Here is a 21,817-nt window from a genome sequence, read left to right as displayed (position 1 = left end):
ATATCGTTAGGAAGGTCGTTAATAAAAATTAAAAACAAAAGGGGACCAAGGACCGGATCTTGAGGAACGCCGGACTTCACTGTCTTGCTAGCCGAGCTGCGATTGTAAATGACTGCGTAGTGGTAATGATTAGAAAGAAAAGACAATGGTTCCATGATTATATTACAGGGTCAAGACTGTGGCAAGAAATCTTGATCAATAGTCGACGATGGATACACGATCAAATGCTTTTGCGAAATCGAGATACATGACGTCTGTTTTGAAGTCGGTATCAAGATTTAGGTGAATGTGTGTGGTGGACTCGACAAGCCGTGTTTTACATGAAACATCTCACCAGAAACCATGCTGGTTCGAAAAAAAAACGAGTGGTTATCTAGATGGAAAGATGGATAGCGAAAATATGCAGTTCGGCCAAAAGTGACGCCAAAGTGCGAAGCATTGCCGCCAGGCCTCCAGAGCAAGAAAAGCTTGCTGGTATTGACGAAGCGGTGAAAGCGGAAGAAAAGAAGGACTTTCATCACCACAGAAGGATTGGCGCACGAAAACATGATTGGTACGTTTCTGAAAAACAAAAATGTCAAACTCAAGGACGAAACCAGCGCTTCCGTAATAATTAACGCCGAAAATTACAAAACCTTCAGAAAGCAAGCTATTTTTAACAATTTCGAGAAGTCCAATGTAGAACGAAGGAAAGTAGGGCAGCTGAAGAAAAAGACGCAGAAAGAATAGAACTCCCAAAAATAGAAATGGACCTGAAAGAACGCACGACATTGACTCTTCGGCCATTATTTACGGCCATTACCTCGCGGTAGCATGGTGCGGAATGACGGTAGCGAGCAAACGCCAAGCAGACGCCGAGCAGACGCTGTGGCATAGGTGAACATTTGTAAGGACATTCGCCCGTGTGACTTGCTAAGGGGGCTGCAAGGTAACTGCAGGGAAAGCGCACAAGAGATACCCTGCTGTCTTATGCATGTAAACACAGCTTGTGGTTACGACGTCAAAACATTTTTTGCGTCAATCCACCAACCACGGAGCATGTGACAGGATGGCAAGCAGACGCTGAGGAGACGACGCGGCGCGGATGGGCACATCTCGACGGGCCTTCCTATTGGCTAAGGATAATTAGTGTAGCTTCCACAGTGCAGCAGCCGGCATGTGAGACTGAGTATAGCGCTTGCGGGAGCTGCGATGGGGGCGGTTCAGCCACTATGGGGAATTATGGGCAACAAGACTTGTTGTTGGGCGAGTTCGTTCCATAGTGCGAGGAAATAAATGTACTGCGCGAAATTCAACAGGGACACGAAAAGGCGCTAACCTTCACGTGAATTTCAACTCCTCGAATTATGGGAAGTACATGCATTTGCCTGAACTTCGTCCTTCTGGCTTGAAATGGCTTCGTAACTTTCTAGACGCGTTATATTCAAGAAAGTATTGCGCAATAAATGAGTGAATAAACATTACTAAAATTGCCCGAAGGCAGGATTCGAACACGGGACGTTTAGCACAAAGGCCCGATATTCAAACCACTATGCCACGGTCGCATGCATCAACAAGCGACATAAAATGCCATTATGAAATTATCGCGGGCAACCCAGTGCCTTGAGACATAGAGTTTCCTACAAAAATTACTATAGGGAACTCTGGCGCTAGTGTCTACGGGAGCTGCAATGGGAGCGGTTGTCCCAGCATGGGAATTATGGGAAGTACATGGATTTGCCTAAACTTCGTTCTTTTGGCTTCAAACGGCTTTGTGACTTTGTAAACTCGTCATTTTCAACAGTATATTGCGCAATAAATACTTAAATAAACATCATTAAAATTGCCCGACGGCAGGATTCGAACACAGGGATTCTAGCACAGAAGCTTGATATTGAGACTATTAAGCCACGGACGTATGTATCGGCAAGCGAATGAAACGCCCTTATAAATTTATCGCGGGCATGCCAGTGCGTTGAGACGCTTTACGCGTTTCGATTTGGCCACCTGGACAAGCTCGATCGTTGCAATAGCAATTGTACGCGTTCCCGGCGTCTTCTGCACTTCGAAGAATATAGATTTCGCTGAAATATCCGACAATCAGACTCATATAGCGTAATACACAGAGCTACAAGAACGTTTGAGTCCACAAGCACGAAGATCAGACAAATCCATGTACTTCCCATCATTCCCATGGTAGGAAAACGACTACAGCGCCAGAGTTCCCTCTAGCAATTTCGTAGGAAACTGTATGCCTTGAGACATAGAGTTTCTCACTATAACACCTAGAGGGTAATCTGGCGCCACCGTCTATGGGAGTTTCTTAAGGGGGCACCGTGCCGTCATGGGAATGACGGTATATGTGTCTGCGAGGCTCATGTTGGCTGGTGTCGTAAAAGGCTTCGTCTAAAACGTGGATATGGCTACGCAAATAACGCGTTCTCAAAGTAAAATCTTCATAATTTTTTTAATTCACGCATATTACATCTTTACTCACCCACGATGCACTACGATGCATCCACGATGCATCACTACGCACATTACCGTTGAGACAATGCGCATGCATCTCAGGCATTATGCTAGGACCCCTTCCCACCACTTGGTGAGCCTCACTGCTGCAAGGCCCTGCTCGACATTTAGCGGCATTGTTAGTGCACATCGTGCGTCGTTTACTTCAGGGTACGCACCTGCGGCCAAGCCAGCGTTTCCTCCTTGGTGTTTGAGCCGTCCACAAGTACATCTAATGATTCCAGGACTACAGAAGAAGACAGATCTACCGGTCTCTGCTTTAAAACAGTTGACCTTACTTCTTTTGCATGAACAGTACAGCAACCACGTGCACATCTATACCGATGGATCAACTACGTCGTGCAGTTCCAGTGGTGCCGTAGTGGTACCAACGCGAGGAACGACAAGACATCGCATGTCACGCCCTCAACGGCGGCAGAACCAACGGCCCTGTGTCGAGCACTGGAATTCATTGAATCTGAAAGAGTTGGAAAATGGGCTGTGTTCTGTGATTCAAAACCGGCATTACAGTGCACACAGTCAGTTCTCCGACACGGATGCCATGACCAACTGACATACGAAATCGCGAAACTTTACCACCATGTCCAACAAAAAGGTCACGAGGTCATTTTTCAATGGGTACCTGGCCATTGTGGAATCAGTGGCAATGATTCCGCCGATAACGCTGCTCGTACAGCACATCATGAAGATCAGAACGTTCCAATGCCCATTTCGAGGACAGACGCCGCTAGGCAGCTTCGACACCTGGCACGCAGTCTCACACTGACCGAGTGGAACTCGCCAAACTTACCACTTACACGACTGGATCGACTAAACCCCTCCCTGCAACTCCGGCATCCACTCGGACTTCCTCGACGTGAAGCTACGCTTCTCTGTCGCCTTTGGTTAGGAGTTGCCTTCACAAAGGCATACTCTACATTAATTGGAGTGACTGACAGTGGAGCATGCGAGGTCTGTGGCACGGAAGAAAACATCGACCACCTGCTATGCCACTGTCCAAGATACACCCCTGAGAGACAAGAACTTGCCAAAGCTTTTCAAAAACTGGACAATCGGCCGCTTTCTGTGCAGGTGCTGCTAGAACACCGCCCCCATCGCCCGTCGGCCCATAAAGCGGTGAAGGCACTTTTGTGCTTCTTAAGGACGACGGGCTTGTGCTACCATTTGTCACTATTAATGTAGTTTCTGTAAGGCCACGCCCGTCATCGAACTCACTGCAATTTCCTTTCTTCCTCTCTCTCCATGTTATCTTTGTGTTCCCCCTTTCCCATTCCCCCGGTGTAGGGTAGCCAACCGGACGTGATTCTGGTTAACCTCCCTGCCTTCTTCCTATCTCTTTCCCTCCCTCCTCCACGATGCATGACCAAGCGAAGAAAAGCAAGAACAGACGACCAACTGTTGCAAAGCGAGCGCGAACCTTGTCGTCTGTCCTCCAACTTTAGCGGCCCGCTGATACTTTTTCCGTAACATGTAGTCGTACACACAATAACAAGTTCTCATAGTTAAACAACACATGTTTTCGCGTAATAATAAAGCTAAAGCACCTTTTTATGTGCTGTTTTAGTAGAAAATGAATTATTGTGACAGACGGAACGGTACTTGCCAAGCGCGTCTTCAAGGTGTCCTGTCTCTACGAGAACGATGCCAATCCGAATCCACAATAAACCGGCATTCCCATGCATACCACAGCGCAGGAGCGCCAGATTTCCCTCTAGGTAATGTAGTGAGAAACTCTATGCCTTGAGACGCTTGGCGCCTTTCGATTTGGCCACCTCGACAAGCTGAACGCTTGCCATTAGTAGCGTTTTTGCGTGTTCGCAGCGTCTTCGCCACTTGGGAAAAGCATAGATGGTTCTGAAACTTACGAAATTGAAGGCATATAAGCCCAATAAACAAGCCACAAGAACTTTTGAATCCACAAGCACGTAGACGAGACAAATCCATGCACCATCATTCCCATGGTGGCTGAATGGAAGGATGGATGGATGGATGTTATGAGCGTCCCCTTTGGAACGGGGCGGTGGGTTGCGCCACCAAGCTCTTACCACTGTGCTGCCTGATATCCTACCTAGGTTAACCAATGAAAAAAGGAAAGAAAAAAAACACTAAGAACTAACACGTCCAAATTTTCTGATCCCCTATTGCGAACTGTGTTTTTGTACGTCTCCATCTTTCGTCGTTTCCCTACTTTTCTTCCGCCAATCCTCCAATCGCCTCTTACTAATGTCTATTGCGGACCTGTTTGCTTTACCACTGCTCCCGCTGAACCCAAGGGCTTCAAGGAGGCCAGTGGTGCCTAAATCGACCGCTGGGTAGACGTGCTCACAGCTCCCTCTAGTAGTTATTGTAGAAAACTTATGCTAAAAAATTCCATCCTAGTCGCCAGATGATATGACTGACGCCTTACCTGGGCTACAAACAAATTCCTGTTAAGTCCGAACTCTTAATCTACAAACTGAGAAGGAGAGGTCGTAAAACGCTGCGCAACGAGGAACGGAAATACTCCAAAATACGCATTATATTGGCAGATGGTACTCCCGTATCGCACGTAGACAAAATTAGAATCCTGGGGTGACACCTGCAGGCAAACGGCCATAACGGAGAGACGGTGCGAAGACTTCGTCGTTCGGTAGATGACACGATCCGACTCTTGCGTCGCATCGCGAATAGACGCAATGGTATGAGTAAATACTGCGCGATCCGTCTCGTGCACGTGTACGCGATAAGCCGCATAACGTATGTTGCCCCCTACCTTAATTGGATAGGATGCGAAAAAAAAACAAGGTCGAATACATGATACGAAATGCTTTCAAGAGGGCGGTCTGCGTTCCACTCAATGCGAGCACCGACAGCCTTCTAGAGCACGGACTTCACAACTCATTTGACGAGTTAATCGAGGCGCACGACGTTGCGCAAAACGAACGATTATCGAAGCCAAAGACAGGTCGATGCATCCTCGAGTCACTCGGCATCACGTACCACACTCATAACGGTTAAAAGACGGCGGTTCCGGCCTCTGTCCGCGACCGCCTGACCATCCCGCCGCTTCCCAAGAACATGCACCCGACACACCACGCCGGGAGACGCAACAAACGAGCAAGCGAGCTTCAGAAGTTTGGCAACAGCAACGAGGCGGTGTACGTAGACGCTGCGCGTTATGGAGGACGGAGAAGCGCACACGCGATCGCGGTTGTAGACCGCACGGGCGAGCGCCACGGTGACCACGGGACACACGGAGGCGGCCGAAGAAGCCGCGATAGCCCTAGCACTGGACGCGGTGCCGAGCGCTGCGATCGTGATCAGCGACTCGCAGGCGGCAATCCGCGGCGTCGCGCACGGTCGCGTCTCGCGGGAAGCGGCCCGCATACTTCAAATCTGTGACGACGGAAACTCGTCATCGCCATCGCAACTCCAAAATTCTACGGTGCTCTTCCTCTGGACCCCGGCACACACCGATGTCCCGCTCGCGGGCAACGAGGCGGCCCACGCCACGGCTCGAGGTCTCACACGCCGAGCCGCTGCAGATTATGTAGCCGCCACCACCGCCCGCACGAGCGGGGCATCGGATCTGCCGGATCGGGACACTACTACACAAACGTAGCAACAAGACTCACAGTGGGCGTGGGGCGATCACCTAACCACGTTCAGGGACCTCACCCAACACTACAGACTCGAAAGACGCGCATTCCCGCCACCGCACGAAAAATTAAACAAGAGCGAGGCCGTAATTTTACGCTTGCTCCACACACACTCCTACCCTATCGCCCCGCCATCTTACACCACTGCTACCCAGGTTTATATCCAACAGACGTGTGTAAAGCTTGCGGACAGAGAGCATCGCTGCGCACATGCTCTGGGAATGTGCCGCAAACAACGGTAATGAAACCACCTCCGTTCGCGACGCGTCCGTAATCACGGCCATGGCCAGAGTACAATAAGCCTCGAGCTCGCTTCCTTCCGATGCCGCAATACGTTCACTCTCTCGCCGGGAATCTGCTCCATCGGCGTCGCCGCCGCTGGGAGGCGGCTCTGGGCAAATAGGTGGCTTTGCTCTCTCTGGGCCGTCCGGCAAGCCGAATATATGCCGCCCGAGTACAAGGACTTCAAACCGCCACCTGAGGCCTCCACAACAAACACTGCCGGACCGTTGTTTATTAAAGTTTCTTCTTGTTCTATTCAGTGCAGCCGTAAAGATACGCATAGGCCGAGGAGTGACGTCTTATCACAGCACGCGGTCATGATTCTTTACCGACAGCGGTCACGTCACAAAACTGCGTCGCGCTATCACAACAGCAGAATTTGCTATTTATTTATTTTTATCGTTAGAACACTTACTTTACATTTTCGAGCCATTCCGCTCACAGTAGCATTTCCGCTATAGAAAAATTAACATTGCTAAAAAATTCAATATTAGTGCGACAGCACGTAAGAAAGACGACGGCGATGAGCGCTCACTAGCAACAGTTATTCTTGAACGATATCTTACATTATTGCAAGCATACTAAAGCACCGCTGATACGAGCGTTTTCATTTTTCTTTTGGGAAGCATTTCTCGTTTTCAATGAAAATGGTAAATAATTATGAAAAAATTGTAAGGCCCCATGAGTAAGGCTTTACTATGCTTACACTCAGGTGAACTATTGCTTTTCAATAAAAGGCCGTGGCGTACATGTAGGCAGTGGTTGTTGGATATTATGGATGTCATCTAGTCCCACGCTTCGAATGCTCTTCTCGCAAGAAGCAGGTACTCTAGCACTTACCGTCGTGTTTCTCGTGCATGAATGTAATTTTCCGTCACTTAGATCTATTTCATAACAATGTTTAATCAACCCACGCAATAACAAATAAAATAGGGGGAAACTAAGAAAGCCAGGAGAAGTAATTATGTACAGAAGGGCACGCGAGCACATCAGTGGGCCGCGGAAAATGCATCCAGAAGCATGAAAAACGCATTGTCGATTGTATTCATTGATTTTGATGACTGTGCACATATATTCGTCGACCCAACAGATCGACGTGTTAAGACACGCGTCAGAAAACGCACACGCGTCGTTCTCTCAGCTTGCACCGCATTACTAAGGGTGCCGTGCACCCTGGTTTCAAAGCAGTAATTTTGTCAAAAACCCTTATCAGATCACGACAAAACTCTCGGAGGCGCATCATATGCGTCTCATATGATGCATATCATATCATATGCGTCTGTGATATATGTGATATCATATGCGTCTCATCATTATCATATGCGTCTCGTCATAGCTACCCTTGCTAATGCATGACAGTGATAAATGTTAGACAAATGCCTTTGATCTTTCGCTTGTTTGTTTTAACTCTCTTTGACATGCGCGATCTATCTGTGTATATACAACCTGTGATCGATACGGTGAATGATTGATTTCATAACTTATTTGGAGGAAAGATGATACCTGTGTGCGAGAATACAGTTTCCTTCAGAATAATTGCCTCCCGTGGTTAAGAGCTTTTGAGAATGCGTTTGGGTGAAAACAGCACCTGTGGGGCAGATCAGCATTTGACGAAGTTATGATAGGGAGACTTGCGCGTAAAAAAGGACAAACATAAGAGAAAACGAAGTCGACGGAAAGAGTGCTAAATTCATTTTCTTCTTGTGTTCGCGCTAATCTTCCTAACATAGCCATGCACCAACTCGCCCAGCAAGACTAATCTAATTGATTAACCCCATTGCTTCACAGCGAAGACGAATTTTGAACAGTCCAGCTTTAAAAAAAAACATAGGAAGACAGGCAAGGACGCCTTTAGTGAAGAAGACAACAGTGACGTCCTTGTCTGCCTTCCTTAGTCCAACTGCGTTTTCAGTTCAGCTGTTCAAAGCTATTTTTAACCGGTGGAATTCAGTTCACTTCCGCGTTCACATTGCGCTGGATGTCGGCCATGCTCGCAAAGCGCAGTGTAAATAATTTTTCAATAAACCACTGTTTCCATATACTTGACGCAGCACGTCGTGATACGTGATATTCACTTCGCGTTTTCCTAAGTGTGAAGCAGAATTTCACGTCCGTACATTGTTTCATTTCACCCATACACCGTCGCTGCACTACACCTTACTGAAGCGTAATGCTGCATTAATGCAACCCACAGTATTGTGGGGCTGCAATAAGTGCGAGGTGGTGCGCGGAATCTGGAAAGGAGCGATGGTGACAATGCTAACGTTCACAAATGCCATTCAGTGTTTAAGAACGAATATTTTGTCTAGGTTGGAAGTTAAACAAAGATCGGCAGGCCGGTTGGCTTTGGGAGCCCACGGCAAAACCACAAATGAGGCAGTGCAGGCTGACGCGGGTTGGGCCTCTTTTGAAGTCGGAGAAGCGCAGAGCAAAATTAGTTTTAAAGAAACACTCGGGAGCATGGATGAAAATTAACGGGCAGCTAAAGTGCACAAGTATCTGCACTTGCAAAGCGTGGACGCAGAATGGAGGAAGAGCCCAAGGAAGTTGGCCACCAAGTACGAGATAATTGAAACTGTACATGTACAGCCAGGAGTCATCAGAAGTAAAGTGAGAAACAGAGACAGTAAAGTGGATGCAAAGAGTGGAAACAAAAAGGACCATGGAGATTTACAAGAATGACAAGAAAGAAATTAGAAGGGAAAATCTGTGCGATAACACATAGGACCATGCCTTGCTATTTGGGGCTCGAGTCGGTTGCCTAAGGACAAAAAACATACCGGAGCAAATATTCGGAATTAGATGAAGCATGTGTCTGCTGCAGCGAAAATGCGGAGACCACTCAGCACATCCTCATAGAATGCGGAGAGTTTCACCCAGAGAGAACCGTACGTAACGTACACCTTCTAGAAGCGCTTGGGTTTAAAGTGGACGGAGGCATCAAATGGTCAGCTGTCGAGATAAGAAAGGGACGGTTAAAGTACTGGTGGAAAAAAGTTGTGAACGACGGGATCTCTCACAGTCATGGCTAGCGGTACAAGGTACATTTTGAAGAAGAAAAAGCGATGAAGGAAATGTATACAACAATTCTAGATAAAAAAAAAAAAACATGTATAGGAGGTCTGGTTAAATCAAGCAGGCTAGGTGACTATTTTTCACCGCGCCGTTTCAAAGGGGGTGCCAATAGTATCATCATCATCATCACCTGCACGTCTGGACAACCAGACGGCTTGGCGAACTATGACTGTCATACCTCTGGCTTCATTGACCTGACCTTCGACCGGTAGTACACCACACGCCATCAATTCATCCACTGATGACAGGTTCCATATCTTTTCGGTACAGGCATTAAAAAGCAGTTGTGAGTTGAACGCTCGTATTGTGCGTCACCGTCTTCGTCTGTCGTCTTTCCTGCACTCTTTTTTAGGAGAAGTAATGGAGGTGAAAGCGAGTCAAGAACAGCCGGCGCCGACGACTCTATAGGAGGAGGAGCTCTTCGGAATGTGTCAACCTCACTAGTGTCTCCAATCTGTCACAGTGCTGTTCTTGAGGAACGAGAGGATAACGAAAGAATCTTAAGTGTACGAGAATGTCCGCGGGAGCAATTTATGCGGTTGTGGACGGCGCTCAGAAAAACGATGAAAGAATAAATTTCCGCGGGGCAATAAAGGAGTTCCGGGCGACACATGAAAAAAAAGAAAGAAGCTTTGACAGGACATCGTTTCTTTCGATGATAACATCAGAATGTGACACGATAAGGTCTATTGAACCCGAACCCTCGAGTGCGATTGCTAGTTACTGCGGCTAGTGTCGCGAAGCTTCGGACAAAAAGCGGTGGTCCACAATCAGTCACCAGTCACAGGAGAGGTTTTGCTATTGAACCTCGACTACGCCTGGGAGGCGATGAAAGAAAACTGGGATATGCGACACCATACTACATTGTGGCGTCTCGGGCGCGTCACTGGTGACCTTGCGCTTTCGCAGTTATCAAAGTGACGTTTCTATACGGAATATTTCTTACCAACTTATCATTTCAAGCACACTGTTACGTACTCGCCGTACGCTACACATTGCTCAAGTTCTCTGTTATAGATACACCCAGAGTGGGCCAAATCCGCCTCTCTCTTCCCGGGCCGCAGCCTATGGCTCTACTAGGGCAAGCGATCGCTTTTCTTTCTTGCTTGATCTCATGCTTGCTTGTATCGTGCCAAAGTCGCAATCTTAAACGTCTGGAGAGTGTGTCGCGTGCCAGTCTGTCGCATTCTTCCCTTGTAACAGCCAGCGCTTTAGGGTCACCGTGTGCGCTGCCTCTGGGATCGGCGCATACATGTTGCAGTGCCTTGCTCTTACTTTCGGTTAGTCACCTAGGTCAAGCTCGCCACAATTGGGCAATTTCATCCGAAGGGTGAGGCACTGCAAGCGATAGCGAGGAAGCATCGCGCTGACGTTTCTCAGACAGTGCTCGAAGAATACGCGACATGCTAGCGGCGACACCGTATACGCCGAGCGCAGCAGAAAGAACGCGCTCTCGCACAACGGTGGCGCAGCGAGGACAGGCGTCGCACTTCAATTGCGCACGCGATGAGAGAAAGCGCCCGTGTTTCTCGTGCGCTGTCCGCTCTGCAGCAATGATCACTCACCTAACGGAATGAATTTGCAACATATTTCTAGCTCGGGGCCTAGTTCTTCAGGTGGATCCATTTTTCGTCGGCGTTTCCCAAGATGTCGACGCTGCCAAGCCGTTCAAACTTTTTTCTTATGAGCTCTACCATACGTGAACTTTAGCTTGTTGACTGGATTAGTAACTTCATTTCCCGTCACCGCCAACATGTCTCTTTTAAGCACTTTTAGTGCGCTTCAAGGCGCAGCTTCTGCAGAGATTCGTCTTTACGCCGATAACAGAGTTCTCTACAGCCTATTCAAGTCGTGTGATGGTAATCATAGTCCTCACAATTTCGTGTAGGTTGTGTCAAAACTGGCAAATGAAAATAAAATTTCAGAGGACACGTGCTATCTGTTTTAAGAAACGATCGTCTCGTTAACTACTAAAACACTCACTTGTTGAATATGATTAGCAACACGAGAACAAGGTAAAAGCGGCAGCCAGTGTTTCCACAAATGGACTTGTTTTTTTTCAAGCCGCCTTGAAAAAGACAAGTCCACTTGTCGAAACGTTGGCTCCTGCGTTCACCTTCTTCTCGTTTTGCTAATCGTCTTGAATTTTTATCTCCAGCATACCCTCTTGCTTCCGCTCATTTATTGAATATAACTTTTCTTAATTTATTGCTTCTTCAGTGCTCCGATTATCACTATACACGCATCTCAGCCTCCTTTCTTATCGCTAACTTTCTCAGAGCACACGAGCTCATGCCGACCTTTTTGTCTTTCCTCTAATAAATTATCTATCCCGGTCTTGGTCTAGTCACATTAACCTTACTTGCCACACAGCCCTGGAAGAGCTCGGACATATAAGTAGTTCATTAGGAGTAGCTTCAAAGAAACAAAATTACTAACATACAAATCCCTCATAAGACCACTTCTCGAGTATGTTGCCCATCTCTGGAATCCGTACAAAATTGGCGACATAACGAGAATTATATACGATTCCGAAAAAGGTCGTAAACTTCATCTAGTATCGCTGCGATAGAAACCTTTGAGTGTTCTCATCTGATTATATGAAATTGATGCAGTTACCTGGGTTATGTTTAATTACCTAGACACCAAATTACCATCCACCAGAAATAGGCACGAACTAAACACGTCTGTCTCTCATCTGTTTTGCTATTTGTTATCCTCGTTTGTTATGCCATGTTAGACAAATACCAGAGTACACAAATCTTCGTATTCATTGCTTAAAGCTGGGCTTTAGCAAAACCAGGTGCTCTGATCTTAACATTTCATATTGATTCTGACCGTGTTATTTTTTGAGAGGCTTTGTCTGTTGCGAACAATAAGGTAAAACCTGTATTACTTGCTCAAAATTTTAGATCACTCGAATCGTAGCAATAAAGATAGTCTGTGAGCAACCTAGCCGTTGATGCAGTTTCTTGCGGTTGTACTAATACTTAGGCGGCACAAAGACCAAAGAACGCAGAAATCGTTGAAGCGTATGCAACTCATAGGAGGGGCCCCTCTTTCATGAGCGTGCCATCGCTCACTGAACTGAATTTTAACTGTTTGTGCACCTTCATTCAGTCTGTAGTTTCTTTCAAATAAAACTTGTTAGCCTATGACTATGGGTTGTCTTTCTAGTGCCGTCGTTTAGTCGTTCAGCGCTGTTGCTGTGTTTCCAATATAACTGTCGCTGCTGTACATCTCGTTGCTGGATTACGCAAGAGCTAACCTGCATTTCGCACGCATGGAAATTTAGACGGGGTAAAAGTAAAAATGACAAGCAAAGCACGGACAAGGGCTAGACGTTTAAGAATGGATACAAAAGTCTGCCTTTAGGCGCATTTTGATGTTCGTCTAATCTGGCGAATAATCTCTTTACATTTGACAAAATACTTTCGTAGTCTTTCAAAATTCCCTTTTTCGACATAATTTCTTCGACGCACTTTAAGCACGATTCCATAACCTCGTGAAACAGCATTGCGCGCCGGATGATAGCAGGGATACGCGATCAATTTCTTATGCGTATGTGAAAGCTTTTCTTTTTTTTGTATAACACGATATTTTTCAGTGCTAGTCAGTACTTTGAAATAGTTTGGGCAGCGTAATGTGACTCCAGGATAGCCAAAAAGAAAGAAGAACGCCACTGACTGACTGCTATGTAATATTTTAGGGATGCAGAAGCTTATATAGCGATGTAAACGTGGATAACATATGTTGTCGTTTACCGCGCCCCGCCTCTGCATCTGCTTCTCTCCAGTAGAGTTGCCAGTGAACCGAGCTCTTGTTTCACTTGTACGGTCCCTGTGCTGGCCGAACCGGTTAGCTTTCGTCGTCGCGGAAAGTAGTAGTTTTGTATGCCTGTTGTTCTGACTGGGTGCGTATTCCCAAAGTATATTGTTGGACTATGCTGCGAATGCTAAGAATTAGGGTTTACCTCGCTGTCCGAATAATGCTTGTATAGTTTCCCGTGAGGCGTGTATAGAAGAAACGTGTCTATCTCACCGGAGACAAAAACTCGTATTCTGTCTGCTCCGCTGATTCTTTTCAGCTGACTTTACGACGCAGCCAGCCGGAAAGTATTCTGCGATGCCTCCTTGATTTTTACTATAAAGTGGCAGTTCAAGAACAACAAGCATTGAATTGAGGCACATAACTCTTAACATTTCAGGCAGATAGCTGGTCTAGTTTAATAAATATACATGGTCCACTATGTAAGGGAAAAACGGAAAAGAGAACAGAGAAAAGGAAAGATGGCTAGACAGGCGGGACGCAAGACTTTAACTGTATTAACCTTTTGAAAACGATGACAGCAAGTCAAGTAATGACAGAGAAGGACAAATCTTGGCGCATGCCTACATAAGAGGGCCAAATTCTTACCGTTTTATTGTCCAGATATTTCTTTTTTCTCAGCGCTTTTTGCGTGGATAACACGCATAAGTAACATGTTACCTAAACAAATGCAGATGTAACTTTTCAAAAGAAAAGTTATTTGTTGTTGCAAATTCCTTTGGAAATGAAAAAGTGCGCATGACCTTTTGAGATGCGCCAGGAAGCAGAGAACTGGTACGTATTTTGTCGATCTCTCCAATAAGTCTGAAAGGCGGGCTAGTTGGTTTGACTTCATAGTGGAAAGTTTTGCGCACACTGAAAGAAGACTACAAATAAAGGACACATAGACCATGAACATGAACAGAGACATGAGCAGAGATTTAGATGTGTTCTCGTCACGTGTGCTGGATGCGTTCAGGATAAGAGGCAAAGGGCTGGATTTCACGTATGAAGTGCCAGCAGCCCTTTACAGTTCCTGGATGTGATGCTCAGTTTTGAAGATGAGCACTTGTGCTGGAAATATTCCACGAGAACTGAGAAACCTCTTCTTCAAAACAATTCAGTCCATTCAAGGATAGCACGAAACGAATCGCTATGAGCTGTTTTCAATCGGTTTTGACAAAAGCTCGCAAGCACAAGTTGAGTAAAGCGTTCCTTGAGCAGGTGCTTCGTTTCGGAAACGCTGGATACGCTACTTCATCGCTGCTAACTGCAAGCGAAAGGGTAGTGAGGAAAATAAAATCGGAGGGCAAGGGTATGGAAAGAAGCCGAGATAAGATAAAAATTTTAGTAATCCCGTATGTACATGGCTTATCGCATAAACTCCAGAAGGTCGCTGTCAAATATGACCTGAATGTAGCTTTTTCGGCAAGAGACAAAGTGGGGGGGGGGGGTGTTTGCCTTGCGACAAATAGTGTGTATGATAACAAGGTTAACAGTCTTACTAATAAGTGCCATATGCGTCATGTGCACCAGTTTTTAGAATGTAAAAGAAATGTGGTATATAAGATTCCTTTCAAGTGTAGGCAGCGCTATGTCGGCCAGATTGGCCGACATAGCGTTTGGCTATAGCGTTTGGCAGAGCAGTTTGCCAGCTTGAAGGGAAGGCCCTATACGCATTAGGCAATGCAGTGTGCGCAATGTTCATTGATCATGTGTAAGCCACTGTTTGGCCAAACCACTATTTTGTATATTTATCCTAATCAGAGAGCAAGAGAAATTGTAGAAGCTTGGCACATATCTAGACTACAGCGAGCATGTGTTAGCAATCCGTTTGTCGCTTTGTATGATAGTGAAATTAACGTGCTCAATATTAGGCGATAGTGTGTCGATCATGATGCATTTTATGAGCGTGGTTATCATGTGGAAAGGATGCGCTGTTGCCCATGGGTGGTGATCGTGTGGTGGGTCTCGAGGGTACATATGTGCCGTCATTAGGAATAAAAGTTCAGTTGTCAGTCTGCGCTGGTCTATGTGTCATTTCCTCGTTGTCTTCATTCAGCGTGCGGAAAACTTTCCCCAATGACGATCTCTCCAGTCGTGTCGTCCGCCTAGAAGGCGGTAGGTTGCTTGATACAGCCACTCACCCATCGGTGTCTACGAAAATAAACTAAGGAAATGAAATAATAGGAAAATGAATAAAATGAAAAACAAAGCAAGAGCTATCCTCCCCACTCGGCAGTGTTCCACAGTGCAACGGCGACCGCCGCCCGCAAGCAAGCTGCTCGGCGAACTCACCGGTCGTGCGTGGCGCTATGCCGTTAGCTCCAACAAGCCGACGCGCCGTGGACAGCCGAGATGCTCGGAGCTTGGATGCGGTCCGGGCTGTCGCCCATATCGGCCGCACTCGGACGACGCGGGCTCTATAATCCAAGGCTGGCGGCGCACAGAATCACCGCGGCACAGCGCGTTAGGCAGGACGAGGGAATTTATATTCTCCGGCGGTGCACGATATCACTGCACTCGGGGTTATCAACAAACGTCGGTGGCTCACGCAGCAGTGGCGCCCACACGGCCTTCCCTTCGCGCGTCCCTCTCGGGCCGGCGATCGACATGACAGCGCCCCCGAGGTCCGAACCGCCACGGGCGAGGCCGCCACCTGGCGCCGCGCGTGTTCAACTCGGCGGCTTCCTGTCGACCGCTTTTCCCGTTGGGCATCGAGCGACGCCGGGGAGCGCCCAACCTGGCAGACGGCGAGCAGCGCCTGTCGGCACCGAAGCCACGCTAGCCCGCCGCATTTCTCGGTAAACTGCAAGCATTCTCATGCCACGCGTGCACTCTCACTGTATTATCCAATCAATCTACAGCGGCCCCTTGCAAACATGCAGATGTGCCTCCCAAATTCAAAGGCTCAATAAGGCTCCCGAATAACAGCATGATCGAGCCTTTTTTTTGTTATGAAGCTTCCTTTTCGTGCCACTTGCTCGCCGCTTCTGGCTGCTGCCTCACCGAATGGCTCTTGGCAAATCCCCCGGCCACACTCAAATTACTGTCGTGGTCACGCCTGCGTCGTCGTACCATTGTCACAACTGCTGGCTTCTGGCTATAGCCTCGCGCGATTGGCCAGTTCGGAGGAAGTGCAAAGAAACGCCTGGTATAGTGGGAATCGCGGCGCCTAGCTTTATCACGCGTCATGTGCGACGTGTGCATGATCTAGAGGAACAACTGTATATTTAGCGAAGCCGTTCGCAGTAAAATCATTTCGCGTGCTCTACTACGCTACGCAGGAACAATGTTCATCACGAACCGCAATGAAAATTTTGCTTAAACAGATTCCACTGCGCGTGGAATCCTTTCTATTCTTTATCTGCTGCCTTGAACTGAAGCAATACTAGCAAATAGCCAACACGCATTATGTAAAACGTCGTATGAAAATTACCTCAAGCATAATTTGCGATTGTAGTGTAGACTGGGCCCAACGGCACCCTACGAATGCGGATCGCTGACAATCCTTTGCTTTTTGTGGCACCATTCTTCGGCTTCTTATGCCTTGCAACGATGCCTTGACGAGGGCAGCAAGGATGCCGGACGCTCTACCGAGGGAGGAGACCAAGGTGATATTGCGGCCTCGGGGAGGCCTTAACACTGCGAGGACTCAGACCGCCACCGTGGCATCGGCCATCATGACGGCGGCGAACGTATCAAGGGAGCACGGGGCAGCGGACACCTTCTGGTCCAACTTGCAACAAAACATCATGGTTGTGAGTACCCCCGACGATATACGTGCTTCGCGTTACGCCGAAATACAATCGATCTGCATTGGTGGCAAGGAACACGTGGTTGGCGTATATCAAATCGCGCCATATGGCACCGTTAAAGGCGTTATTAGAGGTATCCCAATAGAGGACTCCCCGGCCGCAATCGACCGGAACATTGTAAACTCGAGAAATCCCTTGGCACTTGGCGCGAAGAGGATTGGTAGCTCGACCACAGTCATCGTGGCTTTCAAGGGCCTGAAGGTCCCGAATTATGTGTGCTATGGTCCCGCTCTCACCAAGTGCAGCCTATATCGAAAACAATTCGATGTATGTAAGCAGTGCGGAAAGGTGGGCCACCACCGTGACGTTTGTCCAAACCCTTACGTGAAGGCCTGCTTTGCTTGTGGGGTCGTTGACCCCAAGGAAGACCATAGATGTACCCCCACTTGCAAATTGTGTGGAAGGCCACATCTCACCGGTGACAAGGTTTGCAAGAATAGGTACAAGATATCATACGTGGTTACAAAGAGGCAATGGGAGCGCTAGATGGCCGAACAACAAGCGCAGCAACAACAACGAGCGTCTCTCAGAGCTGAGGAATTTCCATCGCTGATGTCAGCAACCGCAACACCTGCTGGCCCAGCTGGTCGCCGCACGTCGCGTTCCGTCTCGAAGCACAGGACCAGAGAGAGTAGACAGCGTAGACTTAGGCGTAAGCGATCGCAGTCACGTGACCGCGTGAGCTAGGCCGATGCAGCAAGGCACGATGCCAAGAAAGCACAGGGGGATACCACCACCACCACCTCCAATACCACCGCAACCACCAAGACCATTAGCACCACCAAGAACGTCGACGGCAACAACAACAGCAAGGCGAGGGAAGACGAGGCGATGAGGACGTTGAAGGAAGGCATGAGGCACTCCGGCGCAAAAACAACGAGCTCGAGACGAAAGTCAGTACACAAGAGGCCACTATTAGCAAGATGGCAAACGAGATCACGGAAATCAAAACGCTTCTGACGACCCGAACCACCAATAATGAAACGCCACGAGTGGTATCGTGTGAACTCACACCCAGCATCAGCAGTGCTGTACCACCAACACCCGCAGAGAAGGAACCGTCACCCAAGAGACGAGCGATCGAGAACCTGAAGGAGCGCAAGCTCAACGACCGTGTGGACAACCTGAAAGACAAGGTCGACCAAATTAAGGAACACCTCGACGGGCTCGAAGATTATATTAAGACAACCTTCACCAAGATGATTAACGACAGGTTCACCGCCATCGAGCGGGCGTGTCAGCAGTTAACGAACGCAATACAGCAAATATCGCAGCATTACAATCAGCAACAATCATGGCCGCTCCAGCAACAGCAACAACTACAGCAGTGAAGGGTCTCATGACCTGGCACTGAAAGTGTAATGGTTTCGCTAGCTAGAGGGCAGTCTTGCAGCAACACGTAACACAAGTAGCACGCAAGCCCGATATAATCATGATACCAGAGGCTCGCACTGATGCGGTATTGCTACCCGATTATCGGGTATACGCCAAGTCTCCGAAGGTCAGCGGTGGTAGATGGATATGCACATTGGTTCGCAAGGGACTCACCTTCATTGAGCATGAGTTGCACAACAGTAAAATTGAATACACTCTCATCGAGGTCGTTAAGGGCAAGGAACAAAAGAGCACCTTTCTGCTTAACGTCTAAAGTAGCCCTTCACCTAGAAGCAAAAATTCAAGACGCGCCTTCACAGAGCCAGCACCGTGACGGGGACTCACAGGCTCGTCTCCTGCGGGGACTTCAACGCGGCGCACACGGCATGGGGATATAACAAGCAATTGGCCAAGGGGCGAGACCTGTTCCAAGACACAATAGACCTGGGCTTCACCCTCATCACAGACCCGACTGATCCTACGAGGATTGGGAACTCTGTGTCCGGGAACACGATGCTGGGCCTCGCGTTCGTGAAGAACGACGAGAATGGAAATATCTCCTGGCGCAACTTGGGGTCTGAGCTCGGCAGCGACCACTACATCGTAGATGTCATCATACCGGAGGAGGTCAAGGCCTCGGAGGACATCAGAAAACATAATTTTACGGATTGGGATGCCTTCCATAGCCTGTTACCAACGGAGGTGGAGAAAATCGAGAACATAGAAGAATGGTCAGCACACATCGCGGGGAAGATCAAGGAGACGACCAAGATCACAGAAACGGATGAGCAGGTCGACAAGGTTGACAGCCGCCTGGCGCACTTAATCGAAGCAAAGCAAGCTATCCTAACCAGGTGGAAGGAGCAGCGACTAAATCGGCGCCTAAGGAAGAAGGTGGCGGAGCTGAATCGCGCCATCAAAGACCATTGTTAGGTTCTCAGCACGCAACAGTGGAACGAAATCTGTAGCACTGCGGACAGGCAGATGCATTGGGGCGAGACCTTGAACTTCATGCACCATCTGCTCGACGAGACTAATATAAAATCCCACCAACGCGACCACCTCCCAAAGATCATTCACCGAGCAGTCAAGGAAAACGGGCAACCCGAAGTAATCAGGTGCATAGACAGCAAGTACCTCCCGGTTACACCAACAGAAAGGCATACCGAGTACGGCGGTCAATCCAACGAGAACCTCTACCACGACATCAGCATCGAGGAGGTGCGAGGAGGGGCAGGTGCGAGCGGCCCTGCACGAACTAAACAGCAAGTCGGCAGCCGGCCCGGATCACATCTCGAACAGAGCGCTCAAGCGCCTCAGCGATGCGGCCATTGAGAACCGCATCGGTTATTACAAGTGCTGGAGGGCAGTGTCACTGCCCCATCAGTGGAAGACTTCCAAGACCATCCTCATCCCCAAACTAGGCAAGCCGCCGAACACGGACAACATCCGGTCCATCTCGCTCATGTCTGGCGTGGGCAAGGTCTAGGAGCACGTCCTCATGTGTAGGTGGCAAGACTACCTGGAGGAGTCAGGACTATACCCCACCACGATCATCGGGTTTTGGCGTTCCCTCGGCACCTAAGACGCGAAGATTCTGTTGAAGAAAGATATCATTGACGATGACACCCTAACGAAAGACAACAAGGCCATCCTGGGAATGGACCTGCAGAGCGCCTTCGACAAAGTGAAGCACTCTGCGATCCTAGCCAAGGTGTCCAGGCTCAACATGGGCGTAAGAAAGTACAATTACATCAATAACTTTCTGACGGGGCGGACTATCGAGCTCTGCGCCGGCGATCTATGGCTCCAAGAGAAGAGGCTCGGCAGTGTTCGGACCCCCCAGGGCTCAGTCATCTCGCCGTTGTTATTCAACCTCGTTATGATCGGTATAGCCAAGCGACTCTCTCGAGTCGATGGCGTCCGGCACACCATCTACGCCGATGACATCACGCTGTGGGTTCCGGAAGGCAGCGATGGTCCCATTGAGAGCACGCTGCAAGAAACCAGCTAAATGGTTCCGGTTTAATCTGCTCACCGAGCAAGTCAGAACTGTTGGTGTTACCACCCAAGTACTTCAAACGTAACAAGAGCAAACCGAGGGATTACGAGGCCATCAAGATCGTGACGATGAACGGCCAAGTGATCCCGGAGGTCGACAAAATCCGGGTGCACGGCCTGATTATAGACAAACGACGGGGCAACGCCGAGACCATTTCCCGCCTTACAGCCAAGATTGCCAACGCAATAAGTCTCATCACGCCTGGGGCGAAAAAGGCGAGCAGCGACGTTCCTGTCCCGGACGGGACCCGGCGCCGGATTTGGGTAGACTTCATCCCGAGAAACATGAACCCGAGTTTAACAAGGAGAGAAGAGCGGCGAGGGCCAAGGCCCTCATCGACTTTCACCCCAAGGACGAGCACGCAAGGTTCGTGGATGCGGTATAATACCAGGGAGGCAGCGCGGTGTTCGTAGCTACTGTAATCGAGGCGTCGCCCGGTGCGACGAGGGCAGTGGCGAGCTTACGGGTCCGAGAGGCGTGTCAGGCGGAGGAGGTGGCCATTGTCCTGGCCCTTCGGACCTCGGGTGCCAGACGGTGTTGTGATTCACGAAGTGCAGTGCGGAATTATGCCCAGGACAAAGTGTGGGGTGAGGCTGTGCGCGTTCTGTGCTCGGCTGACCTGCAACGAGTGAATAGGTGTGTTAAAATCAAGTGGTTCCCGGCGCACGCGGGCAACAATGCGTCGGAGAAGCACGATAACCACAACGAGACGGCACACGCAGTGGCGCGAGCGCTAATCAACCACGCCGCTGCAACCGACCGTCCAACGTGCTGTAGTGCCAAGGACCGATGACGACGTTCGACGAACTTACACAGTTTCACCGCCTGGCTCGTAAGACATTCCCACCCCCGCGCCCGTGGCTGAGCCGAGCGGAGGCGGTGCTGTTCAGACAATTGCAAACTGGTCCCTTACGCACCCCAGTGTTAATGAATCATCTGTCCCCGAAAGTATATGTGAGCGATGTGTGCCGTGTGTGCCAGCGGGAAAGGGCCACCTTGAAGCACATCCTATGGGATTGCACCAAGTTCCCCGACGAAGCTTCGACTAGTACAAGGATTCCGCCACGACTCGTGGCTGCGGCTGAATGCTGCGACCACGAAATCCAAACCTGGGCCGCCCAGCAGGTCTCGGCGGCTCTTGAAAGACAAAGGCTGAGTGAAACCTACGGAACGTTGCCCCTCAGGGCGACCGATCGCGGGAGTAACACGCGCTGGAGTTGAGTAGATACCACATGCTGAAAAGACGTCAGGGC

At 48.9% G+C, this 21,817-nt stretch overlaps 1 protein-coding gene across 1 annotated transcript in view; it reads right to left on the bottom strand.

Moving 5' to 3' along the window:
• LOC135912601 (arrestin domain-containing protein 3-like) overlaps positions 1–16,237 on the bottom strand; it is a 216,617-nt gene extending 200,380 nt beyond the window's left edge. The window contains exon 1 of the mRNA XM_065445098.1: positions 15,609–16,237. The gene's annotated coding sequence lies outside the window, so the exon portion shown is untranslated. The remainder of the gene's footprint in view (positions 1–15,608) is intronic.
• Positions 16,238–21,817: the final 5,580 nt, after the last annotated feature.

This window comes from Dermacentor albipictus, chromosome 9 (assembly GCF_038994185.2).
Source record: "Dermacentor albipictus isolate Rhodes 1998 colony chromosome 9, USDA_Dalb.pri_finalv2, whole genome shotgun sequence".
NCBI lineage: Eukaryota > Metazoa > Arthropoda > Arachnida > Ixodida > Ixodidae > Dermacentor > Dermacentor albipictus.
Note: the sequence above shows the minus strand (reverse complement) of the source record. Positions and strands in the feature narration are given on the sequence as shown.